This window comes from Microcebus murinus, chromosome 5 (genome assembly GCF_040939455.1).
Source record: "Microcebus murinus isolate Inina chromosome 5, M.murinus_Inina_mat1.0, whole genome shotgun sequence".
Classification (NCBI taxonomy): Eukaryota; Metazoa; Chordata; class Mammalia; order Primates; family Cheirogaleidae; genus Microcebus; species Microcebus murinus.
The window spans coordinates 5,085,278-5,103,055 of NC_134108.1; the positions used below are offsets into that span (position 1 = coordinate 5,085,278).

Here is a 17,778-nt window from a genome sequence, read left to right on the forward strand (position 1 = left end):
AAATCTGTCCTTTTGTGTATCAAATTTAAATGAATTATACAATAAAGGAAAAATTAAAAACAATATTCATAGAGTGCATAATATATGCCAGACATTTGTGCTCAGTACAGTGGAAGGGCACGAAGATGACTGACATGAAAACTTCCTTCAAAAGGCTGTCAGTAATGGTCACAGACACTCAAAACACTCAGGCTCCCAGTTTGCAGCATTAAAAAAAAAACCATGGCCGGGCGCAGTGGCTCACGCCTGTAATCCTAGCACTCTGGGAGGCCGAGGCGGGAGGATTGCTCAAGGTCAGGAGTTCGAAACCAGCCTGAGCAAGAGTGAGACCCCCGTCTCTACTATAAATAGAAAGAAATTAATTGGGCAACTAATATATATAGAAAAAATTAGCCTGGCATGGTGGCGCATGCCTGTAGTCCCAGGTACTCGGGAGGCTGAGGCAGCAGGATTGCTTGAGCCCAGGAGGTTGAGGTTGCTGTGAGCTAGGCTGATGCCATGGCACTCACTCTAGCCTGGGCAACAAAGCGAGACTCTGTCTCAAAAAAAAAAAAAAAAAAAAAAAAACCCAGAAACCAGATCCGGTAAGAATAAAACCCCTCACCTCATAATGGTCTGTAACTTAGTACAAATTTCTAACATTTCTGCAGGTGGACGACAGTAGACATGTTTTTTTTCCCAAGGGTAAGTTGTCTGCTTAATTTATATTTTCAATGGCACCAACCAAGCAATGAGTGTTAGCCAGATCTCTCCATGCAGGGTAGGAGACAGGGCCGGGCTTTCCGGGGATAGAAAGATGTATAAAATGCTTAAGAAGCAGGCAGGACAGGAGTCTTAAATGAAAGTGCAAGTCCATTCCTTTTCTGGCTGTTAAAGGCAGGCTCTGGAGGGGAGGTGGGGCTGCAGTTGGGCCGCTGAAGGGCGTTTAGGGCTTCCTTCAGCAGAGGGGGGTGTTGCTGGGCAGGTAATGGTTTGCGAGGCAGGGGTGTAAACCAGGGCCAGGGAGCGTGAACAGAGCAGCGAGCCAGAGGAGACAGGCTGTGTGGCAGGGAAGTCTAGGAGAACAAAATTCAAGTTATATGACAAGTGGCCTTCTGACTGATATGCTAACTAAATACATTTTATTTCCTTCTGAGGGACAATGAATCACTATTGACAATTTGGGGGAAGAAATATGATGAAAGCTGGGTTTTAGGACAATTAGATATTCTGGACGTGGGAGGTGGCTGTGAAGGCAAGATTGGTTAGTAGCGTTTCAAAGAAAATGCTACAATGGGAATAGAAACGATGGCCATAGGATCCCTGGAATTTGGTGGGAAATGCTCTATTTCTTACCAGAGTGAAGACATTGGGATGATAGCAGCCTGACCTCCCTAAGAATTGGGGATGGTGACCCTGCTTAGACAGTGAAATTGCCATGAGGATTAAAGAAAGAAAAGTGCAGTGGAAATAAATATACTACTATCGTCCTATAAAAGTGCCACATTTTCATTTTTTCTATATTCAAGCAATAAGTATACAAGTGTGTCTCTATGATATGTTCAAGAATGCATCTATTTGTAATGCTCACATTTCTTCCTTTTATTCAGATCTGAGACAGTCTTGGGATTCTATACATGGAACTGTGTTGATCATCTGCACCAAGTTCAGGATGTGATCCTAGATGGACGAATCAGGCATGGACACTAAACCCACAGGCTCATGAAGGAAGGAGAGACAGTCCCAAGTCACTGTCATGGGAGTTGAGCCTGGTAAGCTTTGTAAGGGGTATTCAGCTAACTGCAAAGGATGTTCAGAAGATAATTAATTGTATTCCAGGGCTGACAGGATAGAAGAGGGACGAATGATTCAGAAGCATGACAAAAGGAGTTAACTCCCATATGCTGTGGTTTGACCATGTGCAAGGTGGCACAATATTGTCTACATTTACAGAGGAATGTTGTGAAAATGAATAGGATATTATCTTCAAAACAATTAGAGGCATTTGGACAAAAGCCACTATGAGAAAATTTCAAGTATATCATCTCTGAAAAGACATTTTAAAAACACGTTAGTTTGAAAGGCAAAATACAAGAACAGATTGGACTTAAAAGATGCTATTAGATCCTTCGTAGAATGAGGTTGAACACCCTAAGTAAATAGAAACCATTCGGAATGACTGTTATGAAAAACTAATAGACAGAGATGAATAGGATGCAGCCATTTAATTTACCTATGACGGGAAGAGAAGGCCATCTAACAAACTGGAACAAAAACATAACATACAATTTCAGGATTTTTTTAGAGGAAAAATAGAGAGTTTCCTTTCCTTCAGACAATATGTTACGCATATGGCAAGTTTCTTAGCTTGATAAACATCTATGAGTAGATAGCTTTGAGACAGATGGTAGTTTCACGACTTTGGTTTATTAATTTCCATGCCATTAGACTGAATAATTCAGAATTCCGATGATCAACTCGAATTCTGTCTCCAAAAATCAACAGAAGGCATCAGGGTAAGTGGCCAAGGGTAGGAATGAAAATATCCCCGTTGCCGTTAGTGACTAATTTTTGCCATGGTCAGGAAATGATGGGACAGGCCAAGTCTTGGGATTCCAGAAGAGGAGACAAGGCTATCGATGGCATCTCCTGGCTATTACTGAGAGCAACACACAAAGATTTACAAAAGAAAGAAGAGAAGAGGGTGAACTGAAGAATGATGACCTGGGACACAAGGCTCTTTGGACTTCACAGGACTGTTTAAAGAGTCAGAAGAACTAAACGGAAGGCAGAAGACAGCAGGTAGGAGGAGAAGCAGTAGAATGTTACTGCTGTTTGCATGAAATGGAAATTCAAAAACTAATTTTAAGGTTCTCACCACCAGAGATTTACTGCACATCAGAAAGGTGACGCTCATGAATGAAGGCAGAGCAAGCTGCCCCCTCTCAGCTAAACCGGCCCCGTCTCCTCTCCCATCTCCAGCAGGTGTCAGCGTCTCCCCTACACAACGCCCACGGCCGGGCCAGGGCCTTCTGCTAAAGGAGGCAAGTGACCTCTAGCAGAAAATAGGATTTAACTTCGACAGTAAAGATCAACAACCAAAACTTCCATGCCACCGATTCCAGTCCGCTCCTTTCTACATCTCACAGAAACACATTCAGGTTCTCCTTGGGAACATAAATTCAGAGGATGTTAATTCAGGTAGGGTCTCCTCCACCTCAGCACTCTGACATCTCATGTCCTCTGTTGTGGGGCTGTCCAGTGCAATGCGGGACGTTTGGCAGCACCCCTGGCCTCTACACTCCAGGTGCCAGTACTATCCTCCCACCCTCACTGGTAGCAGCCAAAACTTTCTCCAGATGTTATCCAATGTCCCCTGGGAGAGAAAGTCATCCCAGGTTGAGAACCAGTGCTCTAGACAAGACACAAAAAGGTCACCTAATGATTGCAAGGAGTTAGGGCCACTTCTGGACCTGGAGCTGTGTGACATGTCACATGTAGAGTTGATGGAAGATGTGGACAGGAAGATGTAGACTGCATGGCTCAGACTAGTTCTACAAAAGCAACAACAAATGCTGGTGTAGCTCCTGACATCACAGTTCACAAATCACTTTCATATATATTGTCTCGTTTAAGCCTCATTATACTCTGAAAAATATATAAACTGTAGCTTATGAATGAGAAAACCAGGGCATGAAGTGGTCAGATGATTTGTCTAAGATCTACGATTTAATTAGAAAGAGATTGAGACCAGAATTAAACCAAGGCCCTCAGACTCCAGATTCTGGGCTCTTTCTTGCAAATTGTCTCTCATGGGGTGTGGGGTAGGACCGGTGGTCTCCCAGCCAGCAGCCATTGGGATGCATCATTAACGGCCCTAAAGCTCAGAGTTGAGCCATGAGGTAGCAGTCATTGCCTGGAATGTACTAAAACAACAGGTACAGAGAAAAAAAAATACTTATATCCATATTTCTTTTAGCATCATACTTTAAAACTTTAATTTTGTGTTTTCATTATACAAATATTAGTACAGTCTATACATTATATATTATTATAGTAATATAATAGGTATGCAAAAAATAATGTGTGTGTGTGTGTTGGTTTTTCATGCACATTTTTTAACTACTGGAATGCATGGTTGATCCAAAAATTCAAAAACAACTTTTCTAAAAAAGATGTGCAATTACTAAAAATATCCCCTCAGAAACATCAGTCCTCTCAGACTCAACAAGTCTCACGCTGACCTCTCAGCGATTTCTCCCATCTCCTCTCAGATTGCATCGCTGAGTTTCCATGCAAGAGGCCCAGCCCCAACGTTGGGAGCTGGCTCTCTCTGCCTTCCCTGTGACAGGCTGAGGTCACTCAGGCCCGTGGACTCCTCGGTTATACATCATGACCAAACAGGGCTGTCCTTGGAATGGAAGCCCGGTCGCACGTCAGAGACAGCACTATTGCAATTTAACATCGTAGACCTAAACACTTAGTAACTGTATGGATTTCATTTTACGCATTTACAAACATCCTGAGAAGGGACCTAGAGGCCTTACCAGACTGTCACAGTGATGCGTGACACAAACAGGGCCAAGAACCCTGCACTAAAGCAACGTGCACACTTCCGAGGTAGTGGCTGCTGGGACCACAGGAATAATAACTTCAATTAGTGAGCCACTCCACACACACTGCTTCATCTAATCCTCAGGGCAAGGTGTGAAGTAAAATCTCTCCTTGTGCTTTGGAAACCATGAGCACAGGTAGACACCATTATCAAAAGTTAAGAAACCTTCCTTCTCTTGCTGTTTGCTAAGAATTTCCATCATGAGTTGGTGTTGAGATTTCTTTTTTTTTTTTTTTTAAATAAACGTTTTATTTTGGAATCAATTTAGATTTCCTGGAAAATTGCAAAGATAGTCCAGAGAGTTCTCTGTATCCCTCACCTAGCTTCCTTGAATATTTAGATCTTACATTACATCTTATATTTGTCCACGCTAAGCAATCAATGTTGAAGCACTACTGCTAAATAAGCTCCAGACTTTATTTGGATTTTACCGGTTTTTCTACTAATGTCCTCTTTCTGTTTCTGGATCACCCAGGATACAGCACCACAGGTATCATCCATCTCCCTGGAGCTTCTAGGGTCAAATCTTAGTCTTTACTTTTCATGATCTTCACAGTTTTAAGGAACACTGGTCAGGTATTCTGTAGAACTTCCTCGATGTAGGTTTGTCTGATGGTTTCTTCATCATGAAATTGTGGTTATTTGTTTATGGGAAAAATCCTACAAGGTGCAGCGCCCTTCTTGAAACATCGTATCAGGGCTCTGTGGACCAAGTTATAACATCCATTCCGAGGACAGCCCTGCTGGATTATGATATATTATTACTTTTTTAACATGACCATATGTTATTCAGGATTTTTTGCAATTATGTTCATACATTTTCTTTGTGCTATTTTCTTCCAGTTTTGCTCTCAAGAGTTACCCTACCTTCTTTGATTCCTCTTTTTAGTTCTCCAAATAGTTTGTAGGAAAGAAGGGGTTAATCTTTGAAGATTTGGGAAACATTAACTACAAAATGAGCTGGGTATGTTGTTTCTTTGTTGGGGGGGGGAGCCTTTGATTACTTATCCAGTTTCCTCAATAATTATTGGCTTATTCAGGACTTTTATTTTTTCTTGAGTAATCTTGGCAATTTATATTTTCTAGTAAACTATATTTTCAATTAAATTTCAAATTCATTTGCATTAACTTATTTGTGACAAAATGGCTGTTACCCTCCCCTTTTTATTTGTATTAGTGTTTATCTGTGCCTTTTCTCTGCACCCAGTCTTTGTGAAAATTTGCCTATTTTTATCAGCTATTTCAAAAAAGCAGGTTTTGAATATCGGTTTCTTTGATATCTATGTCATTAATTTTTTTGCTCCTTTATTTATATCCTTCTGTCTGTTTTTGTTGAATTTACCTTGTTCTTTTTCTGATTCTTAAATTGAATGTTTTGCATTTATTTTCAATCTAGAGCTTTAGTTTATGAATTATAAATTCATTTAAAACACTATCTTTTTAGTTGTATTATAGCTAAGGATATCATTTGAAGAGTATATATTCTTCACATTTGTTGAGATTTCAATCTTTTTCATGGTCAATTTTGTCAATGTTCTATAAGCACAGAAAAGAATATTTCTTTCTGTTGGATGCAAGTTCTCATTTATTTGTCAAAACTCTCCTGTTAATTTTGTTACTTTAAAATTATCTATGTCTTGAGCTTTTTTGTTTATTTGATTTACTAGTTTGTTAGAATTATAGTCTCCTACTTTGTGCATTTCTCAAAATTCTTAAATAATTCTGTTAGCTTTTGCTTTATATATGTCATATTACATTCTTGGGATAATACAAGACAGTGATTTTTATGTTGTTTTGATGGATTTTGCTTATCATATGATACCCTTCTGTTGCCTATTAAGGCTTCTATTGCTCTGATATTACTACTACACATGCTTTCTTTAGCTTAGTATTTGCCTAGTATATTTATTTTTCATCCTTTTTCCCCCCAAATCTTTCAGCATAGTTTTATGCATGGTTAAATATTTTTGTCTTTCAAATAATACAAAGTTTTAGCTGAGGATTAAAAACTTCTCTAACATGACATCATTACTGTCTAGAGTTTAAGTTTGACTTAAAAAACACTTACTAAAAAAGCCAAAGTTAGTAAATCTTATTTAAATATATATTAATTTTGGGACTTGTCATTATTTCTAGTATCTGTCTTAGCTTTGGATTTGTTGTTCTTGCAACTGTACTTACTTTGAGAGTAATTTTACTTAGAGTTAAGTAAAGTTAATAAACTTTTTTAATCTTTGTATGTCTGAAATTGTCTTTATTTTACCTTCAGTCTTGAATATCTTAACTATATATAAAATTGTAGGTGGTTGGTTTTATTTTTTCTCAGCACTCTTTTTTTTTTTTGGCATATTATGGGGGTACAGATTTTAAGGTTTCAATAAATGCCCTTGAGATATCAATCCATTGTCTTGTATCTCTGCTGGTAATTCCACTGACAATCCAATTGTTTCTTTGTGGTAGCCTGTCCTTTCTCTCTGTTTGACCTAAATATCATCTTGTTGTCTTTAGTGTTTTCCATTTTTGTCACCATATGTATAGGATAGGATTTAAATATTCAATCTTTCTCAACTGGGGATACATTTCCAATCTGAGGACCAGATTTTAACTCACTAATCTCTCCTTTAGTGTTCTAGTTAAAAGTTTATACACTCTATGCAACTTTCCATTTTATATCCAAAATTTGTAATTTGTTCTTCATCTTCACCTGCTCTTATTTCAGGATTTCTATCCTTTTCAAAAAAAGCGATTTCTCAATCTTTCTCATACTGTTGTAGAAATTTATTTTAATGCAGAATGAATACATGTTCCAAATTTGTATTTGTGGGCTGTCTTTTTTAGCATTTGATTTTTTCATGGATTACACATTTTTATTTGTAGACTTATTTTAAGTGGAAAGGCGTCCCTCACCCCCTAATTTCTCACTGTTTCTCAGTCTTTGCCCTCTTTTGCCCTCTAGTAGTTTTCCTGTTGCTCCCACTCAACTCCTAGAACCCCAAGTCAATCACCAGATAGCAGCTGGCAGCAGGTTTTCACTTTTTAAAATTTATTTTTAGTTGAAGACTCCACTCTAGCCTCTAATCTGAGGAATCTGGTCCTGGTACTCTTTCCTATAGGGACCCTCTTATTCCTCATTATGCCACCCCCCCAACACCCCAGAAGCAGGTTCTCAGCCACCACTGCCTGCTTTTTGAATGGGATCTCAGGAAGCCTGTGGCTTCAGGCTCTCACTGCCTAGTATTTCTATTCTGTTTCTGGTCTAATGAGATAAGACGTTACTCTAGTCTTTGAGCCCAGACCTAACGTCCTTGGATTCTCTGTCTTTATGGCTTATCAGTCAGTGCTATGTGTTTGTTACAGCATGCATTTATATGCAGCTGGGGTAGGTGTACAGGTGTACAGAGCCACCACAGTGAGTGAGGAAGCACTCTTGAGAGCAGAGCTCATAGTCCGCCAGGGGACTGACTAACCCAGGCTGGGTTGGTTGGGGAAAGCTTCAAGGGGAGGGTGAGGGTGAGAATTGGGATGGTCCTTTCAGGATGGGCAGTATTTGGACAGGCAAAGAGGAAGGGGTCAAGTGTTGCAGACAGGAGCAACAGATAATCCAGACACAAAGGGAAGAAACAAGAAAACCAAGTTGAGGGACTACCTAGCAAATAAAATCTAGTTAAAATAAAAGGTCTATAAAGAAAGTAGTAAAAGCCAAGGTTGATCCAGATGATGGCCGCACATGATTTCTAGACTGAAGGATTTAGACTGAAAGTAATGGAAAGGCACTGAACTTTTTTGTATATAGCACAGAAAAAAGGAGCTATTATTTACTAAAAGCTTATTTATTTATTTATTTATTTATTTTTTGCCAAACATTGTGCTAAGTTCTTTGCATAAATTACCTCATCTGAGCCTCAAGCAACCCTATACAAGAGATACTACTATTATGCCCATTTGATAGGTAAAACAATAGAATTTAGAGTGATTAAATAATTTGCCTGAAATCCCATGGGCTGAATAACGGTGAGCAAAGATATCAGGTCCTAATCCTCAGAACCCGTAAATGTTACCTTATTAGGAAAAAGAAGGGTCTTTTCAGGTCTGATTAAGTTAAGGATCCTGACATGAGGAGATGATTCTGGATTACCTGGGTGGGCCTTAAATCCAATCACCTGTCTTTATCAGAGAGCAGCAGCAGGAGTTTTGATACACAATATGCAGAAGAGGAGAAGACAACGAGAAGACAGAGGCAGAGACTGGAGTGATGTGGCCACAGGCAAAGAAATGCTGGCCATACCAGACACTAGAAGAGGCAAGGAATGGATTCTCCCTGGGAGCCTTAGAAAGGAGCATGGCCCTGCCAACAGCTTGATTTTGCCCCAGTGAGACTGATGTTGAACTTCTGGCCTTCAGAACTGTGAGAGAATACATTCTGTTGTTTTAAGCCACCGACATTTGCTACGACAGCCACAGGAAACTAATACGGGCAGTACAAGAAAAATACAGGATATGACCAGTCAGTGTGACTCTAGACTTATATTCATATTCTAGTAAAAAAAACCCACTGATTTTGGATGATTATTCTAGAAATGACTGGGAAACTGAACAAAACAAGACAAGCTAGAGCAGGGAGATAATTTAGGAGACTATGACAATCACTCAAGTATAACCAGGCATTTGAATGTTTATCAATCGTAATTAACGTTTCAGCTAAATTTTTATTCAGTGGTGCAATTAGCATGTAGGGATAAAGAAGAAATGCTCTAGAGTTAATTCCATTCCTAGGAGATGGATTATCATACTGATAACTTAAATTGTCCATTTTCATCCATGGTTGTAAACAGAGCACTTTTTCATTTATTCTTCAGGAGCCCGTACGTGACCCTTGTTCTGGTTCTGAAGTTATAAGAACTTCCAAATCCAAGCTGAGGCATTAAGCAAGATAATATTTAAATTGCTTTATAATTCAGGTAAGTACCATGCACAGTTTATAATGTGTAATTATAAAAATATTACTTCCAAATTGATGACAGGTTTATAATTTATTTTAAATTTGCAGGATTGGGAACTTTGTTTGATATGCTAATGTCCGTGGCGTCTCTGACAAGCTCTGGGTCCCCTTCTGTTCCCTCCTTCTGAGCACATGGCCTCTGAGTCAGGCTTCGAAGCAGGTAGATCTGGGTTCTAAGGTTGGAGAAGGTGTTTTAACTGAGCCATAGCTTCCTCACCTACAAAATGCTAAAATGCCATGTACCTAACAGGGCTGTCTGTGAGGAGGAAACGTGAGGACGTTTGTAAACACCCCACTCGGGGCCTCCTTCTGAGCCACGCAGCAGAGCCAGTGGGCTCTGGGGCCAGGTGCCTGGCTGCGGGTCCTGATTCTGTCGTTTGCCAGCAGGGTGACCCTGAGCAGTTCCTCCCTCTGTAAAACTTGTTCCTGTCTCCTGGGGTGGTGAAGATTAAATGAGTCTACATGTATACAGCATCTGGCACTTTGTAAGCACATTATAAACAGTAGCTATTATTGTTGTCATTATTTATAGCGTGTCTGGGTGGAGACCAAACGCCTGACTTGGGGCACGGTTTTGGATCCCACGTCTGAAGGAGGACTGACGGCTTTCTCGGGGCTTGAGGGGAGAGAGGAGGACGGAGCAAAGGGATCCGAGGGCTCTCTCTGGTTTAGGAATAACAGTTCTGTTATCTGTCTCATGTGAAATCTTGGGGCGGCCCTTTGAATTGATGGGATTTTTCTGGGGATGTTGGTTGGTTCATTCAGTTCTATCTTGGCACAGGAGGGAATCTTTATTGTACTTAAAATGCCGGAGGAATAAAATGACGCTGAGGACTGGCAAGCAAACAATAAAGCAGAACAGGGAGGTACAATGTTTGGAATATATTCAAAAAGGGAAAATATATTATGGTCAATGCACACATTGTAGGTCATGGATAATGATGGAATTTAAATTCATCTCCAAAGTCTGTGTGACATTGCGGAGTGGGGAGACTTACGAATGATGCATAAGCAGGTCCCATAAAACAGAGCTCATTAAACAACTGGGATTTCAGACATGCACTGTGATAGATAAGGCTTCTGCAGACAAACCTCCTGTTTCAGATTTCAAAAATATTTCTAGTTTCAAAGATATCACGAAATCCCTTTGCTTATTTTTATATTTCAAAATAGTTCCAGTAAGAAATGCATTTGGAAACATGGTGTAAATAGGAGTTCTGTTTAAACTATTCATCTTTTGAAACAGTGATGCATCCAAAGTCTTTATATATGAGGATTCTAATAGTTATAACCCAGAATCTTTCTATGGTGTTAACACATTTAGTATGCATTTGAAATGAAAATGAAAAAACAACAGAAACATTTGAAATCTATTTAAGATGAATCTATTTAATGCATCACATATGATCTTCTTTAAAAAGTATTTAGTTGAATATATTATTCAAATCCAAGTGTACAGATTGGCATAAAATGGATTCTGCATTAGTTCATTCAGTAATTGGCAAAAAATCAAGGTGTAGTACAACAGTTTCAGCTATAACTATGAATACATTTAAGAGATTATGCTATAGAGGAATCTAAGGATTATAGTAAACAGCAAAGTAGTTTTAAAAAAATCAACCCTGAAACTAACAAAAGCTGTGCAAACCTTTATGCAAAAAATGTAAAGACATGAATGAACTACAAAAAAAATCTAAATTAATGGAGATACATAATTTGTTTATGAATGGGAAAATTTGATCTCTTAAACATGTCAATTTCCCATAAAGTAATCTATAATTCAAAGCAGTTCCAAAAAATGATCCCAAGTCTTTTTTTTTTTTCTTTTTTAACAGATCGTGACAAGCTGATGCTCAAATTTAAATAGAAGCACAAATGTTTAAGAACAGATCAGATCATTTGAACAAGATGGAGGGAGTAAATATCTGTAGTGGTTAAAACAAGAGAGGCGGGAAACCTGCATGCCTGAAGGGAAACTTCACAACGGAGAAAGGCCAGCTGCTGTGTTAAGGACGGAGCATTCAACAACTGATTCTGGCACAGTTACATCACTGTGACAGGGAATGGAGGTGCACCTTAATCAAGGTACAAAACCCTGAAACCACAAAGGGAGGACCTGATGCATCTGATTATACTAAACTGATAATCTTATCTTTGTAAAAGACCCAATAAATAGGAATAAAAACTAAACTGAAGTCTGGAAACACATGTAACCAAGGAGTAGTACTCATAATGAACGTAATACCAACAAATTGATAAGAAATAAACAGTTCAAAGAAAAAATGAGCAAATCACTTAAATAGACAATTTTTAGAAGAGAGACTTGATTAATGTAAGAAAAGATGGTCAACTTCACTAGTCATTAGGAAAATTCAAATGAAAAGATGCCATCTTATACACATTTGTTTAGTAAGAATTAAAGTGTTGGCATTTCCAACTGTCAGCCAGGATGTGTAGGGACACGAGTCTCATATTCTACACATGGGTGTGTAGATTGTAGAGCCATTGGCAGTATACAGAAAAGTTAAAGATGTGTTTGCACATAACTTTCAGCCCAGCATTTCCACTTCTATGTATATACCTTAAAAATCTCTAGCTCACATGGACCAAGAGAAATGTGAAACAAGATTTCCTAAATCATCATTTATAATAAAGAAAAATTAGAAACATTTAAGCTGACACGAGAATGGATAAATTGGGGGTTATTTATGCAATATACGCTCTTCAGCAATTAAAATGACTTAACTAGAATCACCTATAGCAATATAGATCTCAAAATAATACTGACACATGAGAAAATACATTGAAGAATGATATGTACTGTATTATTATACTGTTTCACATCAAATTTAAAAAACATGAAAAATGTATTTATGGTTACAGATATATTTCCTGAGAGTAAAAACATGCATGTGAATGATAAAATAATGATTTCAGGGAACTCATTGCCTCTGAGGAGACAGGAGGGGTGATATAATTAGAGGAGTGGTCTACAGGTGGTGTCAATGTTAGCTGAAATGTTTTTTTATTTTATTTTTCTTAAGAATCTTGTGAAGCACATATGGGAAAACTGTTAAGATTTAATAAAAGTTGTTGGTGGGTATACAGGGATTCACATGTTTGTGTCTAAATTTTTCTGGGTGTTTAAAATATTTAAAAGGACATTAATTCATTATTAGTAGTAGTTATTTACACAATAGGAAAAAGAATGTAGAATTATTCTGCAATTCCAGAAATTGAAGTTTTTTTCCCCTTCATTTTAGATTTTCTGAAACTAAAAAGCAACTTACATTCCATATGCAAATAACATTCATAGAGCATTTTTTTCCCCTTAAAAGCCATTACAGAATCGACACCATGTCCTACAGTTTTTGGTGCTTTGGGTGTTAGTATTGGCTGTTACCCTTCATCTAAACATAAAAGTCCTTTGGTTGATGGGATGGATTTATGAATCAGGCAAGCTGGTTAGGGGAGGTAGGAAAGTGAGATGTGCGCAGAGGAAGTACGGCACGGTTGTTGTTGTGTAAACAAATGGGATACTAAGGAAACACTGCAAGGTGAGGGCAGCCGTAAGTGCCACAGAAGGTTGGCGTATGAAAAGCAAGATGTGAACAGAGAAAATACGAAAGAAAGCAATGTAAACAAATGGGGTGCCGAGTAAGGGAACATTCTGCAATAATAACGAAGATAAGGGTGACCACGACTATCACACAGGAGACGTGGTACAGGACAATCCCTCCATCCCGCATCTTCGCCCAGGGGCTTGGCACCCAATGGCACCTGGGGCCCAACCGTGTAAGGGGGAAAACTCCTCCCCTGGCAGCAGGGAGGAGACAACACCCGCACTGGTCAAGAAAAAAAGGGAGAAGAGACAAGGTAGCAAAGGAGGAGAGGCCAGACAAAAGAGGGATGGCACAGAGACCCAGTGCCACCGTCCGCTGGGACGTGTCCCTTTTGGAGAGTTACTGTTGCTTGCTGATCTTTTTTAACACCCCTTCCTCCCGGGTCCGTGGGTGTACTTGCTTAATGAACTCCTTTCACCTGGCTTTGCTGCTTTGGTGTTTGGTTTCAGGTCCTTGTCTCTGAGCTCCGAGAACGGAGGGCGGTCACTCCCCAGTAACAAGCTGACTACTTAAGCCTGCTGCGCACCCATGAAACCAGCCTGCTTGGGAGATTCCCTCCGTTGCTTTGAGAAGAGAAGAACCGTTGTTCTTAAAGCAATGGAGGGACTCTCCAAAGCAGGCTGGTTTCGTGGGTGTGCAGCATGGGAAGCTGCTCGGAGTCCCTGCGCTTAGCAGGGCTGTAAGCTTGGTTCAGTGCCCTGCTGTCCTGAAACTCGTAATCATTCTGTCTGAATTTGTGATTTGGACTCGAAGTCTGGGACGATGGAGCACACGCACGCGCAGAGCAGACGGGCAGAAAGGCGTGTCCTCTTGCTCCTTCCAGCTGCCCTTTCTCTTTGAGTGTTCCTGGTGGCCCATGCAGACAGAATTCTGGTGAGCCCGCGATGAGCGGGGTCAAGGCAAGCGTGCTACGTCTAGGACTGAGTAAGCAGGGGACACTGACAGTCCCCGGAGGCCCGTGCTTTAAAGGAACCAGAACTTGCTTTGAATGCAGAAAGAAGGCAGGGGCACTCTAAGAGACACGAATGACCCATGAACTCCATCATGTCCTCGTTACTCCAGTGCCTTCCCCGTATGAGCCAGCAAGGGAAGCTGAAAATGGTGACATGGAACAAAAGGGAAGATGGGGGAATCCATAGTTCCTTTCCCTTTCAGTTCTTCCTTCTCACCAGTAAGCTCAAAGTAGAATGTTGGTAGAACGTGCACATATCAAGAAGTGAAATAAATAAAAACAGGTGAATTAGTTTTGTGCAGCATTTCTATGGTTCTTGCCAGAACTAAGTACACATGCATATACAAGCTACAAAATTCAAGTAGGCTCAGTAATTTCACATCTGAGTTAGTTGGTCTTATGTTTGCATTTAAAATTGGAATTGAGTCATATAAAGATGGATGGTAAAATTCATGCTAATAATTTAAAAGTGTAATATTTCTTTTCTTAGAATGCAATTAAATGGCAAGTAAAAAGTACTATGACAAAAAGGAAAAAGCTTTATATTTTATTTGGTAGCATTTTCTTCCTGCTTTTGGAACACGAGGTCCCACATTTCTTGTGCACAGGGCCCCACAAATTATGTGGCCAGCCTTGCTTGATAGGTGAAACCTCCAGCATCTCTCCGCCAGTAGCAGAGACTCGATGGACAAGCAGAGAAGGGAATGCGTCTCCTACCAGCAGAATGAAGCGGGAAAACGAAGCAGGCTTCTCTCCAGGGCTGTTCTAATAACAGTCCCCACAAACGATCTACTTCTGTTTTAGGAACAAACAAGCATGAGTCAAACTTTTTTTTGTTTGGGAATTGAACACCAAAAGTTAGCTAATTCTTCTCAGCCTCCATAGTGAATATAAGTGCACATTTTTCTTGTTACAGAGACTCGTAGCTATTGATTGAAATTTATTTCCTCTTGTTCTTGAGTGTTAGATGAAGGCTATTTCCCAGACTCCCATGCGGTGAGTGTGGTCATGTGATGGAGTTCTAGTGAAGGACCAAAGCGTAAGTGATAGGTGCCCCTTTTGGACCTGGCCTATCAAAACTTCCCTCACAAGCTCCGCTGCGTGACTGGAATTCTGAGGCCACATGTGGAATATAATGGTGTAGTCCCCTATAGCTGCATGGGGCAGAGTCCTCTTGTCCCCATGATATCTGGACTGGCATTGGCCTATTAACCTGAAAAACATATCCACTTACTGATTCTTAAGCCACTGAATTTTGCTGTTACTTTGGCATGGTCTAGCTTAACTTAACCGATATGTTAAGTTCACAATGAATGACATAAAGACAAAAGCAGCCAAGAAAAATGACCCAGAAATTACTCTCCCTAAACCCCATTACCTTTCTTCTTGACCAATCCTTGGGAACAACTTTTAAAATTACATTTTTCTAGTGCACATCCAATTGGTATTATTTGAAGCTCCACTTGTAAGTGAAAGAAAGCTTTTGGCCTACTCCCAGGAATCCATATTCTTATCAAACACGATTAAGAATTGTTTAGACATTTTTCTTGTGGACTTAATACATGCCATTGAGAGCCCAGAAGTAATGCACAGGTTGAGTAGAGCTCCTGCCAAGCAGCTGCCAGAGTGGACTTTGTCGGAAGTCTTGGGTTCTTCTGGCTCTGCTGTCTCTTGCTTCTAACTGTCATGGTCTGTTCTCTGCTCTCTAAGCAGGACTGCCCTCAGCTTCCCAAGGGTATGACGAGGCTGTTTTAACTGCAGGGTACATGCAAACTGCTTAAAGATTCTTAGAGGAAAAGTAAAATAGAAAGAATAACATTCTAGTTGTCTTATTTTGTATAGAAGTTGGATATCAAAAGGGAAACTTGTTCTCATTTACTTTATAAATAATGATTCCTGGTATTCAGATTCTTCTTTTCTTCCTTGCAAGAGATCATTTTATTGTGCCAGGACTAGAGAGTTTGTTCTATTGCTTAAATAGGCAATTGATTAAATTTATTGATGAGCATATTCAAAGGAATGCTATTAAAATAGCCATTTTTTATACAATATACATTTATTAGATTTCTGGTAAGTAGTATAAATAAAACTGATCAAAGTTGTATAAACAAATTAAACATTATTTTACCTTAAATAAATCTTATTTTCAAATCCACAGAGATTTAATTTCATTAGTATATTAAAAATTAATATGTAGTAGACTAATATTATAAGGCATTACTTATGTTCATCTAGAGGGAACTAATCACAGTCTTCTGAGATAGCATGACATGCAGTAAAAGCCTCACATGAATGGCTAGACAGGAATCTAAATGTGAGTCTTGTGTCTATGTTTTGGGTTAAGATAAAACCAATGCCGCACATTAAATTAATAAATTAAAATATTCAACAAGTGCTTATTGGGTAAAGTATTGTGGTAGGGGTTATGCCAGGGAATGGGAGGGTTTGCAAAAGCTAAGTGAGAGTTTGGCATTACCCTTGTGCAGAATTCGCAGCCTAATAACACGCTCACACGTCTGAGCCCATTTGGTCCCACAGCACTTTCGCGAGGCGGGAAGGTCAGGATGACTCCACTTCACAGCTGAGGGCATTTAACGTTCAGCTGCCACTGTGTTAGTTTCCTTGGTCTGCCATTAAAAAGTACCACAAAGTTTGTGGCTTAAACCAACAAAAATGTGTTGTCTCGTAGTCTAAAACCAAGGTGTCAGCAGGGCTACTCTCTCTCTGAAAGCTTTAAGAGAAGAATCTGTTTTGTGTCTCTCTCCAAATTCTGGTAGTTGCCAGCAATCTGTGGCTCTTCTTGTCTTGAAGACACATCACTCCGGTCTCTGCCCCAGCTTCATGTGGCACTCTTAACTTGTGCGTGTCTGTTGTGACTTCATCTTCCTTGTGCATGTGTCTGCTTTGGTCTTCTCCTCTTCTTATAAGGACACCAGTCATACTGGATTAAGGGCCCACTGTACTCCAGTATGACCTCGTCTTAAACAGATTATTATCCGCACAGCCCTTTTTCCAAAGAAGGTCACGTTCTGAGGTTCTGGTAATGACATGGATTTTGGTGGGACACTGTTCAATTCACCTGCAATGTTCCGAGCTCAGTGAAGTTTCCCTAACTGCTCTTGGTCTAATCAGACAGTATTCCAGGCACAGGGCCCGCTGAGAGCAAAGCTGCGGGGAGGTGACAGTGTGCCCTGAGTCTGCTGCGGCAGGGCTTGTGGCAGGTAGAGGATGGGACGCAGGTGTCAGGGCAGGGGCCGGCAGTGGGAGACGACGCCAGAAAGGCATGTTGTGAGCTGAGTGGGAAAAACTTTGAAAACCACTCCAGTAAAGTCTTGCCACTACGGTGTGGAGTGTGCGTGCATGTTGGCGGTGGGGATGGGGGGTGAGGTTATGGAAGGGCTTTGTTGAGAAGTAGTGGAAGGGGTGGGTTAAGAGGCTTTGGAAGACAGGTTAGGAGCTTGTTCAGGTGGTTGATGTTGAAGGTGACAGCCTTCGAAATAGAGGATCAGAGAAGAAAGTGAGAAAGAAAGGAAAGAATAATGATGTAGGAAAGGCAAAATGGGCAAAGATTAGTTACTGACTTAATCTTAAGGTCAAGGAAAAAAGAAAA

General features: G+C 40.0%; 1 protein-coding gene across 1 annotated transcript in view; it reads right to left on the reverse strand.

Annotated features, from left to right (window-relative positions):
- PACRG (parkin coregulated) overlaps positions 1 to 17,778 on the reverse strand; it is a 490,407-nt gene that overhangs the window by 147,132 nt on the left and 325,497 nt on the right. The window lies entirely within an intron of this gene.